Consider the following 22,867-nt stretch of genomic DNA (forward strand, 5'->3'; position numbering starts at 1 on the left):
ATTCCCAGGAGCCACATGGTAGCTTACAACTGTCTGTAACTACAATCTCCGGGCATCTGAGGCCTTCTTCTGGATTCTACAGGTACCTGGTACTCACAAGGTACACAGACATACACGCAGGCAAAATACTCATACACATTAAAACAGATAAAAACAACAAAATCCCAAGGAAATGAGGATCACATGACCTGTAACCCAGGCAAGTCCCTAGGGGGTGAGTCTGAGCCCACAGCTCTGGTGGGAGAAAGGGGTCATGAGAAAACCAAACACACTCATAGAATTTCACCTCAAATTCCTACCAATAGGGTCTTGGTTTAAAATCCCAGAGTGTACCATACAGTACCACAGTTGTGTATAGTTCTCTAGGCAGCAAGGGAAGGCCTCTATAGGACAGACTGCTATGTTTAAAACGAAAATCCTTCATGCATGAAAAGAGCAGAGGGAAGGATATATACCACCGTTTGTTCCATTTTGTATTGCTCTAATGGTGTAAGAACCACACCAAGCTCATACGAGCTCCCATGGGAGTACAGGAGAATGGGGTGAAAGTGGAGTGAATTTTTCAAGTGGTTTTTAGCATCTTGACTTTTGAACCATGTAAATGTATTACTTGTTCCTTCATCAGATGAATTAATCATAAAGAGAAAGAGAGCATTCTGCGTGTACCCTCATCAGACTTTGAATCTGCAGCAAGGTACAGTCCCCGTGACAACCCACCTCCATATCTCTCTTCTGCCTTTTCTGTGTCCCTGCAGAGCAAGCCTTCCCCCAACACACACGTATGTGTATATGCACATATCACAGACAACATACACGCAAAGACACACACTCACAGGCACACCTGCATGTGTATTCACACTTACACATCATGCACACGCATACACCACAGAAACCACACATACACTTCCAGGGCAGAATGGCACTGGGCTGAGATCGCAAGCCCCTCAGGCCTTGGCAGAACCAAGTTGCAGGTCTAATTTGCATGGCAGGGGCATCCTGCTCCCTGGCCGCAGTCCTGGCATGGCAACTCTCCCAGGAAAACGGAGACAAGGAGCTTTGTCCTGTCAAAAACGGGGGACACAAAGGCCCGGAAACATGGGCTGATTAGAAGGAGGGGGAACCTGTGTGGCCATTTGGCCTGCCTGAGGACCCCTGCCTGTGGTTCCCTGTCTGTTGCCAAGAAACCTGTGGCCGATCACCTGCCTGGACCCGGGGACCACAAGCCCCAGGGTGCAGAAAACTTTCGCTTTGCAGCCAAGTGCACACTGTCTTGACTCAAAAGAGAGCTGTTCCCATCTCCAAGGAAATGGGCCTTCCTGCCCAGGGGCCCTAATGTCTGAAGGGATCAGGAGGGAGCTGCCTAGTGGTTCTGGAAGGTTTCCACACGCTGTCCTCACCACTTATGGGTAGGGAAATGCCGAGGAGGAACTTGGTGCAACCATCTCCCACAACTGTCCTTTCAAATGTGACATGTGACACTCGCACACACACCTTGCTGTCAAGGCTGGGTGGAGAAATTAAACACACGCACTGCAGCCCCTTGCCCAGTCCTTTGACACACTGTGGCACGTCCAGGTCATTCTGCCACCCAAGGACTTCAGGCACAGAACTTCGGCTGTGTGTTCCTTTTGAGTGTGGCCACTGTGCTGGTCTTCCTGTCTGCTGACATACCCACTGCAGAGGTAAGCCAGGCCTCCGCCCTTCCTGTGTCCAGGGCCTTCCGTTGGCCCTGTTAGCACTAATGCCACAAGTGGCCCCCTAAGCTCCCTGAACTCTGTGTGAGACACATATCTTCAGTGCCACCCTGGGAATCTGTGACGTCAGCACCGTGTTCTTCACCAGCTCCTGTGACTTCCTCATCTGTTTATCTGAGGTCTTCACCTTCCCATTTATGGATTTCTTGGAGCTGGTTGTTTGGTGGTCTGGTTTGTCTATTTAACTAGCTCGTTTTTGGTCTCTGGAGAAAGGGTTTTGCTATATAGGCAAGCGGGTCCACCTAGGCAGCCCTCTGAACGCTGTGATGTCAGGTGTATGACGCAGTATCTGTCTTGGTTAGAAGTGCTTCCTATGAGCTGTGACAATTTGTCTTTAAGTGATATGTTTAGATTATTCACATATAAAGTTATTATTGATGCTGGGCATGTTGGCACATGCCTTTAATGCCAGTAGTTGGGAGGCAGAGGTAGGTGGAACCCTGAGAGTTTGAGGCCAGCCTGGTCTACACAGTGAGTTCCAGGCCAATCAGTGATGCATCATTGGACCCTATATATAAAAAAGTTATAATCATATAACTATATAACAGTTCTGCTGTCTGATTCACTCTATTTTTTTCTGCTTTTTTGTTCAGTTAATATAACATTTATTATATAATTTTCTCTTCTTTCACATGATATTCATATTTTCTTAAATTAGTGACTGTCCTAGAGACAGGCAATATCCTTTGCAACTATTTTAAAGGCACTGTGTTTTCTTGCAGTGCAAGATGAGACCCAGGGCTTGCAAGCCCCAACCCCGAAGGTGCACAGTTCCTGCTCCTGCCTGCACCCATGGCAACGCTCCCGTTGCTCTCACCTACGCACATGTGGTGATCACACAACCAGCAAAGCTGCCACCCCAGTGAACAAGTGGTCGCCAAGCCGCTCAGTGGGGAGCGAGAAAGTTAAACCCAGTAGTATCCCTTCATCTACACCTCCATCGCTTGCCCTGTTTTATGCACAGGAGTTTCCGATGTGTGTAATTTTCCTCGTGGAAGAACTTTTAGCACTTTTTTCCCTCTTAAAATTTATTTATTTCATGTGATGGCTGTAAGCTACACGTGGGTGCTGAACCCAGGTCCCCCTGCAAGAGTAGCTTGTGCTCCTAACCACCGAGTCTTCTCTCCAGCCTTTACTCTTAGTATTTCCTGCAGGATGAATCTGTTTGCAATGCATTCCCTCAGTTTTTATCTGGCAGAACCTTTCTCCTTTGCTGCTGAAAATAATTTTGTTTTATGTACAATTCGAGTCATGGTTTGCTTTCAATGTTTTAAATGTTTACCCACTCTCTTATTTTTTCCTTAAAGATTTATTCTTTAATTACGAGTATGTTGTCTGCACCTGCGTTCATATATTGCCAGGAGAACACAATGACCTCGGAAGCCAGAAGAAGACATTAGAACACCCCCCCCCCACACACACACACACACACTAACGCTACAGGTGGTTGTGAAAATTCAGACATGGATGCTGGGAACCAAACCTCTGAAAGAGCAATTTAGGATCTTAATCACTAAGCCATCCCTCCAGCCCCTACCCCCACTCTCCCCTTGCTCACAACACTGTCTCTGATGGAAAATCGACAGTTGCCCCCCTTGTGAAGTAGTTTCTTCAGATTCTTTCTGGATTTCTCTCTGGTTCTCTGATAAATATGAAATGGCCCCACAGGTGAGCTTTTGTATCCACTGTATTGCTGTCCCCTGAGATTCCTGGTTTCCTCTGGTGATTCCAGGGGACTCCAGCTGCTGCTACCGGGAGCGTGTCTCCCCTCCTCTTCCCGTATCTGCAGCATACTCTACCAGATGTGCTGTCTGAAGCTCCTTGCTACGGAGTTCTGCTTGTCTAATCTGTATTCTTTTTCCTCTTCGGTTCCAGAGCTTCTGTTGACCTTTGGTCACAACTGGTCTGTGTTTTACCCACTGATGATGCCTGTCATTTAATGCTTTTAAACTTCCAGCATCTCGTTTTTGATGTTTATGACCCTGCCACATTGCTTCTTCTCTTGACTGGTGTGGGCTGCCTTCTGACAGGACCTCTACATATTCAGACTATTCTGGCTCCCTGTTCAGCCACCTGAGTCATGTCCTATTTGGGTATTTTCTTCACCCTTCAGACTACACTTTTTCCTTTTAGGATATTTTGAAACTTTTTGCTGAAACCCAGACATGAGGTATTGGTTAACAGGAGTGGAGTTGAATGTTAATTTTATGTGATCCTGGCTGGAAACTGAGCTGTGTTTAACATTTGCTGAGTGTCTTAGTCAGTGTTCTATTGCTGTGAAGAGACACCGTGGCCATGGCAACTCTTTCAAAGGAAAACGTTTAATTGGGGTTGACTTACAGGTTCAGAGATTTAGTCCATTATCATCGTGGAGGGGAGCATGGAGGCACGCATGGTGCTGGAGAGCAGCGGAGAGTTCTACATCTGGATCAGCAGCAGCAGGAAGAGAGAGACACTGGGCCTAGCTTGAGTTTCTGGAACCTCAAAGCCCACCCTTTGAGTGACACCTTTTCTCCAACATAGCCACACCTCCAACAATGCTACTCTCTATAACCCTATGAGGGGCATTTTCATTCAAATCATCATACTGAGGATGCTGGTGGTTTCAATCTCTCTCTCTCTCTCTCTCTCTCTCTCTCTCTCTCTCTCTCTCTCCAAACATCTCAATGGTATTTCTCTAAATAGCCCTGACTGTTCTGGAACTCACTATGTAGACCAGGCAGGCTTTGAACTCACAGAGATCCTCCTGTCTCTGCCTCCCAAGTGCTGAGATTAAGGGTGTGTGCCACCATACCTGGCTCCTCTCTGTTCTTTGGATTCCTCCTTATCCTATGTTTCTCTGAGGACTTTTTAATTTAGTGCATGCATATGTGTGGGTGCACTTCGTGACATGTGGGGGGCATGTAGGAGGTCAGAGGTCAATTTGTAGGAGTCAATTCTCTCCTTCCGCTGTGTGGGTCTCAGGTACTGAACTCTGGTCATCAAACTTGACAGCAAGCACTTCTATCCACTGAGACACCTCACTGCCCTGTAGCACTTCTGAAACAGAGACCGTGTCTCACAGACCTTTCAACTGTAACCCCTGATCCCAGGCTGGAGCCTATGTGTGTGGGGAGAAGGTAGGCACAGGAGGCTTATATTTCTATAGCTGACTCTGTCTCCTGGGAAGGACGTCCTGGGTGGTGGCCATCAGAGATATTTCTGAAAAAAATTCTGACCTCTCTCCGGCTTAGGCAAGATAAGAAGTCAGATTTAGGGGCTGGAAGGCTGGCTTTATTCTGTACAAGACTACAGTCCGGCAAAGTCCCAGCAGAACTGGCTTCCGTTAGGAGAATGCACTAGGCGGGATTATAAATGGCTACTATTCTCCTCCCTCTGTTGAAGGCACAAGACTGTGTTTGTTTGGTTGAGACAGGCTCTTTTTTGTAGCCCAGATGCCTTGAACTTGTAATCCAGCCTCAGGCTCCCAAGCCCTGGATGTATAGGCCTTTTGCCACCATGCCAGGCCACAAGGTAAACATTTTTATGGCTCTTCACCACGAAAAACAGTGACCTTCCTGGACATCAAAGTGTGGGGAATTTACCCATGACTGTGACTTTGGAGCACCCCACCTTCAATTCCAGTGAACGTCAGAATGGCGTGTGCTTCCAATGATCCACAGCCTCTGCCCCGGCTAAGCTGGCCTTGGCATGTTTTCGCTGGCCCATGGTCTCCACCCTAGGTTTCTGTTTCTGTATCCCAGGACTGCAGTAACAGAATGCTGCAAACCAAGCAACTGGAAGCAGAAATGCGTGCACTTGAAACGCTGAAGCTGGAAGTCCACAGAAGCAGCTGTGCATGGGACCTCGCTGCTTCTGAGACATGGGGAGAGATTCCTTCACCTTCTCCCAGCTTCTGGTGGGATTGTGTACCTTTGCTGACCTGGCTAACAGTTGTCACCTCCTGGGTTATGCCTCCATTGTCACACAGAAAGCGCCCCCCCCCAGGCTCTGTTCTGTGTCTCTTCTTTTCCCACGAGGACACCTTTCACCCGGGATAGAGGACCCAACTCTGCTTCAGTGTGACCTCATCTTAAATAATTTAAATAACTCTATATTGAGTGCTGTTATTTCCCACGAGGGCCTGTGCCGGGGTGCTGGGAACTAGTTCCTCTAGCCTTGGGTTGGGGTGCTAGCTCTGCAGCACTCCTTACCCACCTGTCTGTACAGATTTCAGGGCCATGGCTTGACCTCTCACCTACATCCTCAGTCCTTAGGAAACTGGAGGAAAACGCAACATTGTTTGGTTTGTGCACTGTAGAATGCAGGCAATGACCTCTGGGCTCTTAATTCATGGAAGCAATTGCAGGGCACAGCGTGATTTAGCTCTTTACTTCATAAACTCTGAGTCCCCGGTGGAGCCAGCATGGAAGTCCCCTATGTGGCACTGACCCCCACACACTTGACACCTGCTGTCTACCTTTGACACCTGGTCTCCCCGCCCCCGCCCCCCAAAACTGAGGGCCAAACCCAGGGCAAGCGCTCTGCCACTGAGCTAAATCCCCAGCCCCAACACCTGGTCTTTTACCAAGCACATTTGGGGCTGGCTGGAATCGGTCCAGATACTCCGTGTACATGTACAGCAGCGGTGACTGCTGAGGTCTTACACACTCTGGCATTTACCCAGTGTAAGCCAAGCCCACGGTGGCACGGTGGGATGATCAAGAAAAGGAAATGAGAGCTGAGTTATGTCAGTTCCATCATTTCACGTGACTCATTATTAGGCGATTGGTATTTAAAAATTAAAAATGGTGAAACTGTTCCGCCAAGTACAGGATGTAAGGTCTTTGTTAAATGCAAATTTTAGGTCATTTACAGACCTTATTATCAAACTTGCAAACTGTTTTTCATATTGATATTTGTTATTTTATGCTGCTTTAAAAGGGGGTCCAGAAAGGTTGCTCAGTGGCTAAGAGCACTTGCTGCTCTTGCACTAGGCCTGGTTCAATTCCCAGCACTCACACTGAATAGCCCACAGTTGTCCAAATTCCAGCTCTTACGCCCCCTCCTGGACTCCATAGACACCTGCACTCACATGCACATATGTCCACATAGATACACACACACACACACACACACACACACACACACACACACACACATTTTAAACATAATATGTCTTGCCGGGCAGTGGTAGCACACTCCTTCAATCCTAACACTTGGGAGGAAGAGGCAGGCAGTTCCCTGAGTTTGAAGGCCAGCCTGGTCTACAGAGCAAGTTCCAGGACAGCCAGGACTACACAAAGAAACCCTGTTTCAAAAAAAAAAAAAAACAAAAAAGCAAAACAATCAAACAAAAAGTGTTTTAAAAATTGTTTCAAAGGTAAAGAAAAATCATGAAAAATCAATATTACAGAAAAAAATTACCTCCTTATATAGTCAAACTGTGCTTATTAAATCACTGATAGGAATCTTGTCTAACTTGATACAGTTAGACAGAGAAAAAGCAAGTCTGAAAGCTGAAAGGCAGAGAAGGAGGAGGCAGCAGGTGACTGACAGGTGTCACCAAAAGCAGGATTTCTTAACCGTCACCTGCTTGTGATTCTTCTGCCCATGAGGTTTTTACATGGCCCCAGGAATGTGAATACACAAAAGATGTGCAAATCAAACACAGCCTGGTAACAAATGGCAAACACATTTCTTTTGAAACGACTCCTCTCCTTGGTGCACATGTAACCTCACCATTTACTGAAGATTAAAGCAGATAAACACACTAATGAGATGGCAAACTTGTCCGCTTTTAAACAATTAAATCTTGGCTGACTATGTGAGGGTGCAGGGCGCAGAGCAATTTTCAGAGTTGATTTTGATTTTATAATCACTAGTGTTGAGACTGCCACTTTGCATGAACACATACAGCAACTTGGCAGACAGACGTGTGTTTAGAGCCGCCTCAGACCTGGATGAAAACTGTCATAATCTCCAGCCAAATTTCATGTAATGAATTTTCATAAACTCGAATCATCCGCGCGAATAGCCACTTTAAAAGACAAACACTTAAGGCTGGAGAGATGATTCGGAGGTTAAGGGCACCGACTACTCTAGCAGAGAGCCCTGGTTCAGCTTCCAGCACCCACTTAGTGGCTCACAACCAACTGCAACTTCAGTTTCAGGGGATCTGATGCCATTCTCCCAGGGGATCTGATGATGCCATTGTCCCATGGAATCTGATGATGTCATTCTCCCAGGGGATCTGATGATGCCATTCTCCTGGGGAATCTGATGATGTCATTGTCCCATGGGATCTGATGATGCCATTCTCCCGGGGAATCTGATGATGTCATTCTCCCAGGGATCTGATGATGCCATTCTCCTGGGGAATCTGATGATGTCATTCTCCCAGGGATCTGATGATGTCATTCTCCCAGGGATCTGATGATGTCATTCTCCCAGGGATCTGATGATGCCATTCTCCCAGGGATCTGATGATGTCATTCTCCCAGGGGATCTGATGATGTCATTCTCCCAGGGATCTGATGATGTCATTCTCCCAGGGATCTGATGATGCCATTCTCCTAGGGGATCTGATGATGTCATTCTCCCAGGGGATCTGATGCCATTCTCCTAGGGGATCTGATGGCAGCTCTACAGGCACTGCACACACACAATGCACAAACATGCATACAGGCAAAATATTGATACACATAAAATAAAAAATCAATATAAATTAGTCTTTTAAAAATGGCATAAGGGGTTGGAGCGATGGCTTAGTGGTTAAGAGCACTTACTGCTCTTCCAGAGATCCTGAGTTCAATTCCCAGCCACCACATGGTGGCTCACAACCATCCAGAATGAGATCTGGTGCCCTCTTTTGGCAAGCAGACATACATGCAGGCAGAGCATTGTATACATACTAAATAAATAAATCTTTAAAAAATAGCTTTAAATTTTTAAATCTTGTCTACTTACATTTGGGTAAAGGAAAAGTATTTCTTTTTTTGTTTGTTTTTGAGACAGGATTTCTCTGTGGCTTTGAAGCCTGTCCTGGAACTAGATCTTGTAGACCAGGCTGGTCTCAAGTTCACAGAGATCTGCCTGACTCTGCCTCCCAAGTGCTGGGATAAAAGGCGTATGCCACTACTGCCCAGCAAGAAAGCTATTTCTTTTCTTTCTGCTTTCAAAGTCAACTTATTTTAAAAACTTGGGAATGAAAACTACACACCTGAATTAACTATATGCAAAGTCAATCTATCTCAGGGATTCGATATATTCTATACAGTTAGGACAGCTAGAACAGCTGTTCTGAAGCTATGGAGTCTCACGTTTGTCATTTTTTAGAAAATATTTATTTATTATGTATACAATATTCTGTCTGTGTGTATGCCTGCAGGCCAGAAGAGGGCACCAGACCTCATTACAGGTGGTTGTGAGCCACCATGTGGTTGCTGGGAATTGAACTCAGGACCTTTGGAAGAGCAGTCAGTGTTCTTAACCTCTGAGCCATCTCTCCAGCCCCCTAGATTGTCAGTTTTTGAACTGAAAATGAAATAGTATTCTCAGTGCGTTGCTTGTAGGTCTGCAAAGGGATCCAGTCTGCAAAGGAAAAGTTTCATGCTTCACCAAAAAGTTAGACAAAGAGCCTCCTATAACCCAGAAAATCCACCCTCAGGTAATGCCTAAGAGAAGCAACAACAGAGAAGAGTTTTATACAGCTTAAAGTAGAAGCTGCTCTACCCTCCATGGTCAATCAATGGATAAACAAACCATGGAACAGCCAGCCATAAGGAGAACATTTCAGAGAGACCCAAGCCTGTATAAAATGCCAAATGCTGGGCTAAGGTGAAGAGGCCAGCACAAGGGCCACATCAAATGGTTCCATTTCTATCTAAAACAGGTAAACCACAGATGTGGGAAGCAACGGTGACGGCTGGGTGTGGGGGAACTGGTGCAGATGGGGAAACATTTGAATCTTACACTGGACGATACCGAGTTACACACGCTATGTGCATAAATAGCAGCACTGTATTGCCCAATATCTAATTAGAAAAAGTTTATGTTCGATAAAACTATTTTGGAAGTGTCTGCTGTGGAGACTGGAGCCTTGGCTCAGCGGTTCAGAGCACTGGCTACTCTTCCAGAGGACCCGGGTTCGAGTCTCAGCACTCACACGGTGGCTCACTACCATCTACAACTTCAATTCCAAGAGGTCTGATGCACCTCTAGATTCTGGAGGCTCTTCACATGCATGATGCAAACACACACACACACACACACACACACACACACACACACACACACACACCAAGCAGCCAAACATTCATACTCATAAAATAAAAATAAATAAATCTTTTTTTTTTTTTTTTAAAAAACCCATCCCTTTGTAGTGAACTAGAAAATTCAAGATGGGGGGGTGAGCATGACTCAACAGGTAGATGATTGCAAGAACAGATTTGGGACCTGAGTCTAACCCCCCAGCACCCACTTGCAGGAGAGAGCAAAGAATCCCCACAAAGGTCTCTTTGCATGCGAGCCATGGCACATGTGCCTTCCCCCACACCAGGCCTGCATACACTCTAAGAATAAATAAATAAACTTAAGCTTAAAGAAAATTTAAGGTAGGTAAGTATCAAACATTAAATAAAATACTTTTCCTTGGGCGAACATTAAAAAATAAATAAATTTATTTCATAAGAAAAATCACAGGACATTCTAAGGAAACTGCAAAGGGAACAGAAAAGAAATATTTTCTTGGATGGAAAACTTAGCAGTATTAAGATTTAAAGTGTCAGGGCTGGGGAGATGGCTCAGTGGTTAAGAGCACTGTCTGCTCTTCCAGAGGACCCGGGTTCAATTCCCAGCAACCACATGGCAGCTGACAACTGTCTGTAATTCTAGCTCCAGGAGACCCAACACTCACGACAAAACACCAATGTATGTAAAATATAAATAAATAAATATTTAAAAAAAAAGATTTAAAGTGTCAGTTAGCCTAAATTAATGTTACACTCCTGTGCTTGTTTGTTTGCGGACAGGTTCTCACTACAGCCCATGCCAGCTCACACTGCGGGGAGTCCTCCAATCGTCCCCTCCCTGTGGGGCATCACAGGCGCACGCCACCCAGCCCGGCTTAGGTCCATGTGATTCCTCTTAGCTGACGGACGATGAAAGCATCAGGGCTCAGGTAAGAACGGAGCTCAGATGCTAAGAGTGGACAGGAACTGCTAGAAATGGCACGGCACATGCCCAGCGTGTGCCCTGAGTGGGTCCCCAGATCCAACGCATACAGCAGAGTGACAGAAAAGATCAAGAAGGACAAGGGAACTGGCCTAAGGAGCTGACAGGAAACCAAAGTACAGAGCTAGCACAGGTCACAGTAAGTCAATGTGGCCGAGCTGTAGGAACCCAAGAGCTACCTCTCAGTGTGGTGGGAGTGTGAGGAATCAATCATTTAATAATATCCAGGCCCAGCAAAACATGTCAAACTCATGCCACATGCAAAAGGGAATCCCCGGCAGACTAATTACATAAATACAAAAGCAAAAATAATGGGGGCTAGAGCACAGCTCAGCGTTAGTGTTCATTGTGAACAATAACTCAGCACCAGGCTCCCAGGAAGGAGGGGGGCGGAGAAAGAAAAGAAGGAAAATGAAGAGGAGGAGGGGAAGGAGGAGGAAGAAACAGTGAGAAGATCTGTAGATGACTTGAAATGTTTGTGGTTTTTTGTTTTCTTTTTTTAGATTTACTTATTTTTATTTTATGGGGACGAGTATTCACCTGTATGGAGTTCTGTGCACTCTATGCATGCAGTTTCCACAAAGGCCAGAAGGGGGTGTGTTGGACTCTCTGGAACTAGAGTTACAGACACTTGTGAGCAGCCATGTAGGTGCCGGGAACCCAAGCTGGGTTGGTCCTCTGTCATCTCTCCAGGCCTATGGGGAGAATTAAGCTAATGTAGGAGACTATCTGGATTATTTTTTCTAAAAGACATACATTGGAAAACGTAAAGAAAAGGGTAGGGTAGGATTTTCTGTCGTTGAAGAATGACATCTGGTAAAGAGATACACGCTAGATTTGAGAAAACGAGCACAAAGCCGTTCCCACGGAGACGCAGCACATTCTCACAAGGTCAATGAGAAAGAACAATTCCGCAGGAAAAGAGGTGGGGCCGGGGGCAGATTCATAGCCCAGTGCCAGCAAATGCATCAAAAGACAATTAAGAGATCAGTAGGCAAGAAAACACAAGTCCAGGAAGCAAGGAGGGGCTGGCGAGAAGGCTCAGCAGTTAAGAGCACTTGCTGCTTTTGCAAAGGACCCAAGTTCTGCTCACAGCCTCTATATCAGGCAGCCCATGACTGTGTGTAATGCTAGCTCCAGGGTGGGGGGCACCATGCCTCTGGCCTTCTTGGGTACCTGCACTCACATGAACACCCCCATATACCTGCACACATATGCATAATCAAAAGTTAATACTTTTTTAAAACTAAAAAAAATTGTTTTGCTTCCAAATAGGTCACATTTTGTTGGTGTTAGGTGTGGGGGTTCCTTTTTGTTTGTTGATGTGCTGTCTTGTTATGTAATCTAGGCTGGCCTCAAACTCAGCTTCACAGCCTCAGGAGCATTGTGACTACATACGTCCCATCATGCCTGGCTTCTCGGGTCATCCCTGAAAATCAGCCTAAGCATCCACTGCAAGATAGAATTATCAGGACAGAGCACCAAGACAGCGCTGGTGGGAGCAGCCCCCTGCATAGCAGTGGGGTGGCTCGTGTTAACCTCCCACCACCACTATAGATACAGCACCAACATTGGCAGACACAGTATCGACATTGGTAGACACAGTACTGACATAAGTAGACACAGTACCGACATTGGTAGACACAGTACCGACATTGGTAGACACAACGACATTGGTAGACACAGTACCGACATTGGTAGACACAGTACCGACATTGGTAGATACAGTACCGACATTGGTAGACACAGTACCAACATTGGCAGACACAGTACTGACATTGGTAGACACAGTATCAACAGTGGTAGACACAGTACCGACATTGACAGACACAGCACGGACATTGGTAGACACAGTACCGACGTTGGTAGACACAGTACCGACATTGGTAGACACAGCAACATTGGTAGACACAGTACCGACATTGGTAGACACAGTACCGACATTGGTAGACACAACGACATTGGCAGACACAGCACCGACATTGGTAGACACAGTACCGACATTGGCATACACAGTACCGACATTGGCAGACACAGCACCGACATTAGTAGGTACAGATGCCTTCATTGCAGCATTGCTCATAGAAACAAAGGCTCAACAAGTATGGGTGAGTGACTGAAAACTGTGGTACTGCACCTTTTCTAGTGTCCTACAGTCTCAGCTGGCAATAAGTCAGGTGCCACAAGCTGTAAGGTGATGATAGTGTCTCACTGTTGACCAGGGGGCAATGGGAAGGAGACCGTGCATACGCACCTGTGTCTGGGGCTCGGGGAATGATAGACAAAATGTGGCAGCTTTTGTCATGCCGAGCAACTCGATCTAATGGAAATTGAAAGCTTAAAAAAACAAAACCAAAAGTAAAACAAACAACAACAACCTCAGAGTCAAGATCCTTCTCACCCTGAAAGAGTCGGGAATCTCTCTTGGAATATACTAGTCCTGGCTGCAGAGGGAGACCCAGACTTCTCACCCCCACCCTGAAGTCTGTTATCTACTAGAAAAGCCATCTGAGAAATGTGACGCCATCTGGACGATCTTCGGTCACTAGCTGTGGTCTGTCCCTGGACTCAGGTGCACACTAACTTCTGTCTCCAGGACAGCTCTCTCCCCTTGTAATCCTGTGTGAGCCCTCAGAGTCATCCTCGCCCCCACTGTCCTCCTCCCCGTAGACAATGGGGATGTTATCTTCTAAAGGATGCTCCACTGAGCATGCGAGTAATTGTAGTTCATGGCTGCCTCTGTGCACGTTATAAAATGGTATTGTTTGCTCATATTAATCTATTTTAGACACCTGACTCAGCCAAACTTCAGAGCCTGTATATGGAGTTTTCCTTTGCCCAGCAATGCACCTGTGTGCATCCGTGTGTACATACCTGGGCATGTCTACACTGACCCTCATTTATTCCTTGAGAATGAGCAAAATGGCCACTTCCTATCATAGGTTTATAATGGGCTGCCATGCAGACCCAGAAAGGATGAAACAGGAAAGGGTGGGTCAAAATCTTAAAAAGTACACGTTGAGGTTGAAGCAGGAAAATCGTGCGTTTAAGGCCAAACTGGGCTACAGAAGGAGATTCTGTCTCAAAACAAAACACAATCGAGATGGTGAAGACAATGAGGTATAATAGGCTCCCAGGGATACACGTATGAAACCTGTATAGGGCAAGTACATATCCTTGTTACCAGCCTTCCAGGCAGGAGCCGAGAGGACAGCGATGGCTAAGGAGGTGACAGCTTCACACAGCCCGGTTCCTGACTTCAGGATGAGGGATGCTTCACACCCATCCCAGGTGGGGCAGCTGTAAAGGGTCCCTCCTCACTCACCATCGCCCTGAACCCAGAACAACACTCAGATTTGCCGGGCTACTGTAGAGGAGGCTCACTCCTTGTGTTCTTTCTTTTAAAGGCAGCAAGGTGAAAGAACACCCAGCTTCTAAAAATTCTTATACAGTTTACAGAGGTGGATCTGTAGTTAAGAGCACTGACTGCTTTTCCAGAGGACAAGCCTTTGATTTCCAGCACCTATATGGCAGTTCACAGCCATCTTTAACTTTAGTCCCAGGAAATCTGACGCCCTCTTCTGGCCTTTGTGGTCACTGCACACATGTGACACACATACATACACACATGCAGGTAAAATATTCATACACAAAAGATAAAAATAATTTAAAAATTTAAATAGTGACATATAACTTCTAACTTTTAAGTATAAGTTAGGTTTATATTTAATACATCTTAAGAACTTGACCTCAGAAGATGTTTTCTGATCACATTTTTCCAGCTAGAAACAAGTTATCTGGTTGCATTTTCTTCCTGCACTACCATGTGAGCAGCTCCAGGTGAACCCCCCCCCCACACACACACACACTCAGGGACCACAGAGAGCCTCCCTCCCTCCTGTCTCCAACAGAGCAGTTTGCGGACAGAAGAGATTAGAAACTTCCTTAGAGATTTTGGAATTTAAGCCCTTTATGGTCTGTTGTGGGATATTAGCTAAAGATGTGTTACATTTGTTTATCTGTGGAACATTTTTTCAATGATGCAAAGAAAGCTGTGTTGCATTCTTTTATCCTGCAGTTGTTTGTATCTGTGAAGCTGTGTCACTTTGCCTGCCTAAAACACCTGATGGTCTGATAAAGAGCTATATTGATAATAGCTAGGCAGGAGAGGGATGGGCAGGGCTGCCAGGCAGAGAGAGTAAATGGGAGGAGAAAAAGATCAGAGAGAAGGCTCAAGAAAAGAAGAAGAAGAGGAGGAGGATGTTGGGAGCCAGTCACACAGTCACACAGTCAGACATGTAATAAGAAGAAAAGAAAAGATACACAGAAACAGAAAAATGAAAAAAACCTAGAGACCAAAGGTAGATAGGGTAATTCAAGTTAAGAAAATCTGGTTAGAGACAAGCCAAGCTGAGTCAGCATTCATAAGAAAGAATAAATCTCTGTGTGATTATTTGGGAGCTGGGTGGTGGGCTGCCAAAGAGAAGAGTAAAAAAAAAATACCAACTTACAATGACTGCCTACGGGGGGGATGCTGAGAAGGGTGCTTGCCAATGCAGAAGGAAAGACTGTTGTTGGTAGAAAGGAGCAATACAACAACACTAAGCAAACCACAGCAAACAACAAAACAAACAGACAAAAAACAAACATATAGAAATATTTCAATATTTTGCTTGTTTTTAAACTTTTATTTGCATAAACACACACCTGGACAGTGACAATATAGAATTCAATTGGGCCACTCTCTTCTTTACTGTGTATGCTGGAAACAGCAGCCCTGTGATCCCTTCAGAAAAGAAAGAGACAGTTGGCACCACTGCGGGGGCAGACTGACCCTGTATCTTGTTTGTGCAAATAAAAAAAATCATTATCTCTTTAGTGCAAATCACAGTCCATGGAGAGAATGTGTGAACAAGACAGTGCCACCTAGCAAGTCACACCAGGGCCACATAGAGTATCAAAACTCTATTGGAAAAAGCAGGCTCATGAACTTGTTGAGAGAAACAGACCAGCAAACGCTGTGACCACCTTGCCTGGGTCCGTGCAGTGCCACCCACACACGCTGTCAGACTGCCTGGTGCATGTGCGACAGGATCGAGTAGCTGATGGGGTCTCCTCTACCTCCAGGACTTCAGCCCAGCTCAAGCCCCATGCTGGCTGTGGTCACTTGACAGTCACTGCCATCCATTTGGACTTGCATTGGACCTATGGTGTGTCAACCTTATGTGGTCACCTCAGAGGTGGACACTCTTTGAGTCCTACAGCTTCTTTAGCCTTCTCGTTGACATTTTGTGAGTATTTCTCACGTGAAATGGAATGTGTGCCCCAAGAGTGGACATTGTCAACAGATACACTATGAAAAGACAACAGGAGTCCTTGTTGAATTACAGCCAATAAAATTGCATGGATTATAAATTGTTTGATAGGTTCTGGCATGGTAAGAAAATACATGGTGTATCTGTATCAATTGCTTTGTTGCTGTGCTAAAGCACCATGATATTGGCATGATATTGGCATGATATTGGTTTATGGTTTGTTGTTGTTTTTACTCTTTGGCTCTTTTGGAGGGCCCACCACTCCGTTCCCACATAAATACACTGAGACTTATTCTTTCTTATGAATGCCCAACCTTAGCTTGGCTTTTTTCTAGTCATCTTTTCTTTACTTAAATTATTTTGCCTATCTTTTGCCTCTTGGCCTTTACTTTTCTCTATTTCTGCATATCTTTCTTTGCTTCTTCCTCTGTGGCTTGCTGTGTAGCTGGCTAGCTGGGTGACTAGCCTTGAACTCCTCCTCCTTCCTCTCTCGTTCCTTCATCCTTTTTCCTCCCAGATTTTTTCCTCCCATTTATTCTCTCTGGCTGCGAGCCTCACCTATCCCTCTCCTGCTGAGCTATTGGGCCTTCGGCTGTTTATTAGACCAATTAGGTGGTTTTAGGCAGGCAAAACAACACAGCTTCACAGAGTTAAGACAAATATAACATAAAAAAAATGCAACACATCTTTGCATTGTTAAACAAATGTCCCACAGCCTAATAAACAAATGTAACACATCTTAAAATAATATTCCACAACAGTAGTTCCACCATGGTAGGGATGTTTGGCAACAGGCAGCCAGGCAGCAGACATGGCAGCTGGGGCAGGAAGCTGAGAGCTCTCATTTTCAGCCTCAATCATAAAGAGATGGTGAGCTAGAAGTGACACAGGCTTTTAATCTCAAAGCCCACTCCCAGTGACATAGCTTCTTGTATTACTCAGGGTTCTGTAGAGAAGTGGAACTTTTTTTTTCAAGACAGGGTTTCTCTGTATAGCCCTAGCAATCCTGGAGCTAGCTCTTATAGAGTGTGCTAGCCTTGAACTCACAGAGATCTGACTGCCTCTGCCTCCTGAGTGCTGGAATTAAAGGCATGTGCCATCACCACCCAGTGAGGACCATAATTTATAGAATGAATTTATATTATATTATATCAATTATATTATCTTACAGGCCACAATCCAGCTATTCCAACAATGACTGTCTATCAATGGAAGGGTCAAGAATTCATCAACTGTTCAGACCATGAGACTGGATGTCCCTGCTGGTCGTCAATATATGCCAGAATCCTGAAGAAGTAGGTTCTAATGCCAGTGAAGGAAGGGACTTGCCAGCCGGAGCAAGCAGGCAAAGAGAGCAAGTTTCCTTCTTCTGTGTCCTTTATATAGACTCAGATTAAAGGTAGATTTTCCCACCTCAAAAGATCTGGATTAAAGCTGGGTCTTCCCACTTCAAATGGTTTAATGAAGAAAATCCCTCACAGGTGTTTCCAGTCACTTGGATTTTAGTTAATTCCAGATGTAGTCACATTGACCACCAAGAATAGCCTCACAGTCTTCCAGCAAGGCTGCACGGCCCAAGTCCCTTCCCACAGCAGCACTAACCAGGGATGTGTTCAAATGCCTATGAGGGAAATCTCCATTCAGCCCACCACAGTGTCCATCTACGTTCCCGACACAGCACACTCGTGACAAGCTGAGACTCACACCTCAAGCCCCCTCAGCAGCTAAGTGTGGTTGTAACTTCCTGCTGATCCCCGGGCGGTGTGACCTGCAGCTGAAGCCTCACACACACACTCAGGCCGTCTCCTGACAGAGCACTGGGCTATACACCACCAGCATCACAGCTGACAGCAGCCCTCAGACATGTCCTCACACCTCTAAGCACCCATCTCTCCATGCTGCTCCGGTTATTATAAGGCTAGCCACCCTCGCTACACCTTGGAGTTGGATCCAGTCTACGTTCAAGCTCTTCACTTGACCGTCACACGTTCTTAGTCTGCTGGTCTAAGTGCCCTCTGCCTTTAAAATCAGCGGGCACTGATTTGAGCAGAGATCAGTTTTCTTATAAAATGCCCCACATTCTGATCTGTTGCTCTAAATGGAAACACACACAGTCGCAGATACACACAGGTCTTATACACTAAAAATTGTCTATTGAGGATTGAGCTCAGGGGAAGGGTTTTTGGCAAAGCCACTTCCCAGGACTTCAGTCTTCCCACGTCCCAGCAGAGGCATGCGGTATAAATGTCATTCCCGTGATCCTACGAAGTGCAGCCACTCAGTTAAGGCGGCAACAGGCAGAGCTGTCTCTTTCACCGAGAATACAATACTCCTTGGGTATAGCTGGCAGAGGGGATCTGGGTAGGCACCAACACTACCTGCAATCAATACTCATCAATGGATACTGCTTTAAAAGTACAGGGTGCCCACACAACTGTTAAGACAGTTTGGGGGGGAGCGGTCTGAGAATACTTAGTGCTTTGTCAGAGAATCAGAGCTCTGATCCCAGAACCCAGGTCAAGTGGCTCATAAATGCCTGTCATTCTAGTTCAAAAGATCCAGTGCCCCCTTCTGGACTCCATGACATCTTCACACACACACTTGCATAGACACACTCATATAACTAAACTAAACTAAATTAAATCTTTTTCAAAAGAAGGCTTCTGTAGAGCCAAGTCTCGGCTCACGGGGCAGTTTTGTGAAGTCTTTCCTAAGCATGACAACAGAACCAGAACACAGAAGTGAAAAGACTGATGGGTTTCAGTATTTGTTACATCATCCCAGGAATGCAAGAGTCAACAGAAGAAAATCAGTGAAAAAGACACTACCAGAACGAGGGAGACGCAACCTTAGTAGACGGTGATAAAATATCTAAACAAGCCCAGGCCTCTTTGTAACAACACGGGTCACCCAGAAACTGCATACATGTAGAAGGGAGAGCCCTCAACACCGTAAGAGGAGTATGAGAGCCCACACTCACATCACACAAAGGTGAGGGCCTGGCAGTGGCCCTTCTAAGATCAGGAACCAGCCAGGGAAGTCATGAAACATTGGATTAGAAATTCTAGCCAGAGAAAGTAAGCAAGAAGAAGAAATAAAAAGCACCAGGATAGCAAAGAGAGAACTAAAACAGCAGAAGAAAGAGGCAAAAGCTTTCCGGGAACAGTGGCATGCATCTTTAATTCCAGGACAGGAGACAGGGGAAGGAGGATCTCTGTGAGTTGGAGGTCAGCCGGGTCTACATGGTGAGACTCTGTCTCAGGAGAGAAGGAGGAAAGGGCAGAGGAGAGGGAGGAGGAGAGGGAAGAGGAGAGGGGAGAAGAGGGAAAAGGAGGAGAGGGGGAGAAGGAGGAGAGGCAGGAGGAGGCAGCGGCAAAAACTGCAATCACAGGTGACAAGACTGTTCGTGGAAATCCCCCCAATTCATAAAAGCTAATAAGCTCACCAAAGGTTCAGGATACGCAAGACGGGCATGTAAAATGACATTGTACCTTTAAATACCAGCAATGAAAAATCTCACAAATCAATTAAGAAACCCAGGAGGAGATCTAACCAAGGAGGTGCGTTAACAACATCCCGCTGTGATAAATTACCTGATGAAACAACTTTAGTTAGAACTGGGAGGTGGAGAGGGGAGGAAAGAGCGAGAAGGGAGTTCCTAACAGACTTTTTTTTCACCACAGGCAAGATGCAAAAGTGACCCAAATCCACCCAAGGAAGCTGGCCTAGGCTCCCAGAGGGCCGGTGAAGACCAAGGCCACAAGTCCCCTTGAGGCTCAAGTCTTGGGACTTGCACAAGACCATGCTGGCACTTTCTGTGTTACAGGCTGGCCTGACTTCAAACAACAGAGAAATAAATCCCAGCCTGTGACAAGCAAGGCAGCAAAGTCACATTGCTGGGAGGAACAGGCTCCCTGAGTGTGACTCCTCTGTCCCCATCTGCACCGCGAGCAAGCCGCTTCCCCTCTCTCTGGAAAGATGCCCTGCTCACTCACTTTCTGTTTCTGCTCTGCTAAGGGCACTTGGTCATGGAAAGCCTTCCCTCGGTGTTTCACGTGCCAGGCGGATCCACAGAAGCTCCCGTACTCAGAGGCGGAGCCCACGCCTGCAGACTGGTGATGGTCCTGACTCCCTTCAGAGCTGTGGAGTCATGATAGAGTCTGGATTGCAAGAGTAGCTCATTTCCCCCTTAACAGCTCTCCTCTCCCCGCTTCCTTTTCATTTTCAATGAGTCTCCTAAGCGATAAGTGACATACGTCCTTTTAAAATTTTTCATACGCCCAGTGTGGTAGGGCGACCCTTTAATCTCAGCCCTCAGGAGGCAGATTTCTGTGAGCTCAAGGCCAGCCTGGTCTACAAAGTGAGTTCCCAGCCGGCCAGGGCTACACAGAGACACCTTGTCTCAGACAACTTTTCTTGACTGCCAGGGCAGGTGAGGGCAGTCTCTACAGTAATATTGTTTCTGTAACCAGAAAATTTATAAACTTATGTACATTTTGGCATCAGAAGGTATCCAAAGGTCTGAAGTAACCCTGTGTCTCCGCCTCTGCCCAGCAGGAGGAGAAAAGCCACCACCAGGGTATCTTTGCTTTATTCTTAACCTCAGTAGTGAAGACCAAGCAACAGCTGGGGGAACACAAAGCCATTCTTGCCCAAGAGCTCCACTTTCTGAATGGAAGCCCAGTAGCGACAGTGATGACTCACAGGTCACAATAAAGTCTCCTCCAGTCACATAGTTCTCAGGGTGCAGAGGAAGGGACTTTTGTCACCAGACCCAAGTCTGGCTCCTTCCCTACCTTCTTCAGAGGCAGTGGAAGTAAAGGTAGACCACACGTGAAGACAGGGACGGGCTCTGACGACGAGTCTGTCCTGCAGACAGCAGCATGAAATCGCCTTCTCAGACCCGCATGAAACAGGATGCTCGCTCTTAGGCTTATTGACAGGCAGCAAATGGGAGTCACAGGAAGCTGGTCGACTGCTGCAGACTCCTCTACAGTCAACTTACTTAACAAATAAGAGAAAAAAAAAACCAAAAACAAAAGCTCGGTGGCTTAAGAGCACTGGTTGCTCTTGCAGAGGACCCAGGTTCTAGTCTAGCACCCTCATGGGGGCTCATTACCATCTTTAACTCTGGTTTCGTGGGATCCAGCGCCCTCTTCTGGCTTCTAGGGGCACTGCATACACACACACAAAAAATAATAAAATGAAAACAAACAAGAAAAGACATAATTAATAGGGCAGCCACGTACCATCACCAAATCTTCTGTAGTTTGTGTGACTGCATCTCTGCTTTTACATGGCTGGCAGTGCAACAGCCATGCTCACACAAACACAGGAGTAACACACAGTACCGTGACATCTTGAGATCTATGTTGCTACTTGGAACGAGGGCTTCCTAGCTCCACCGTAACCCTACAGACCCTTGGTTGTACCTGTGAAGTGTAATCGGTGCACCTCCCACCATCTGCTTAGAGAAGGTCCTGTCCCAGGACTCTCCAGAAGTAGAGAGCTTCAGGCCCCCTGGTCACCATGCCTTGGAGACCTTGGGGGATCCCACAGAACTGACCAGCGGGGGGCAGTATAGTGCTGCAGAGACTCTGAGTCTATTGGAACCCTGCAGGGCAGATGGCAGTGCCCCAGGGTTTCAGCCTGAGATCCCAGCAGAGCCAAGGCCAGGCTGGTCAAAAGCCCCACAGAAGAGGCCTGAGGGGCAGGCCACACCCAGAGCAGCAGGCCTGCAAAGTCAATAAGGCTTAGTTTTTCTTCTTGGTTGGGTCAGGCCACTATTTACTTTGCTCGATTAGGGACTTCAAGACCTTGTCCCATGAGCCACACCTATTTTTACCCAGCAGAGTCAGCCTTGGGACGGGACAACCAAGTCAGCAGGAGATTCAGGCTGAGTTTCCACCGTCGCCACAGGCTGTTGGCTAGGAGAGCACTCAGCCAGGGACCTCTTCCTCCGGCTGCTCCTCTCTCCTCTTCCTCCTTTCCCACCCCTCGTCATTCCCCTCCTCCACTTGCTTTTTCCTCCCCCTGCTAATCCTGCCCTCCCTCCCTCCCTCCCTCCCAGCTCCTGATCCCTCATCTCTGCAGGCTCTAGGACGTGCACTGCCTGGTTAAAACCAAAGAAAACAAAACCAGCTTTTCATTCTCGTTTCTCTCGGAACCCCAAACTCTCCTCTCTGGGGTGTTTGATTTTGACACAGCTCAATGTGCAAGTGAGGCAGAGCTCTGCACCTCCCTGGGACCGTTCATCTCTGTTGCACAACGGAGAATGGCTTGCATCACCACAGAGGCCTGGCCAGTGCACACTCAGCACATCTCAGAGATTTCGGTTGCCTCTCAAGGACCTGTCCTCTGGCAGGACTGTGAGGTGTGAAGGGTGCTCACCTGCAGAGACGCCCCCCCACCCCTGCCAGAGCTAAAGCTTAAGACTGACCGCTCCCAGCAGGCGGCTGCTCTGCCTCCTCCTTCCCGTCTCTCCCATCTGTCTGTTCAATCTAGACCACCAGTCGTAGGAAAGCTTTGACCAGCCCTTTTCCGAGCACGGGGTCCCAGGCCTTTTACTGCCCTACCAGAGAGACA

General features: G+C 46.7%; 1 long non-coding RNA gene across 1 annotated transcript; it reads left to right on the forward strand.

Moving 5' to 3' along the window:
• Nucleotides 1–777: 777 nt before the first annotated feature.
• On the forward strand, nucleotides 778–21,872 carry LOC146894149 (uncharacterized). Its single transcript, XR_015002244.2, has 4 exons — nucleotides 778–1,682; nucleotides 10,766–10,914; nucleotides 17,454–17,577; nucleotides 19,966–21,872. It is a non-coding gene; the product is annotated as an uncharacterized LOC146894149 (long non-coding RNA).
• The last annotated feature ends 995 nt before the right edge of the window (nucleotides 21,873–22,867 follow it).

This window comes from Myodes glareolus, chromosome 6, assembly GCF_982192425.1.
Source record: "Myodes glareolus chromosome 6, mMyoGla1.1, whole genome shotgun sequence".
Lineage (NCBI taxonomy): Eukaryota > Metazoa > Chordata > Mammalia > Rodentia > Cricetidae > Myodes > Myodes glareolus.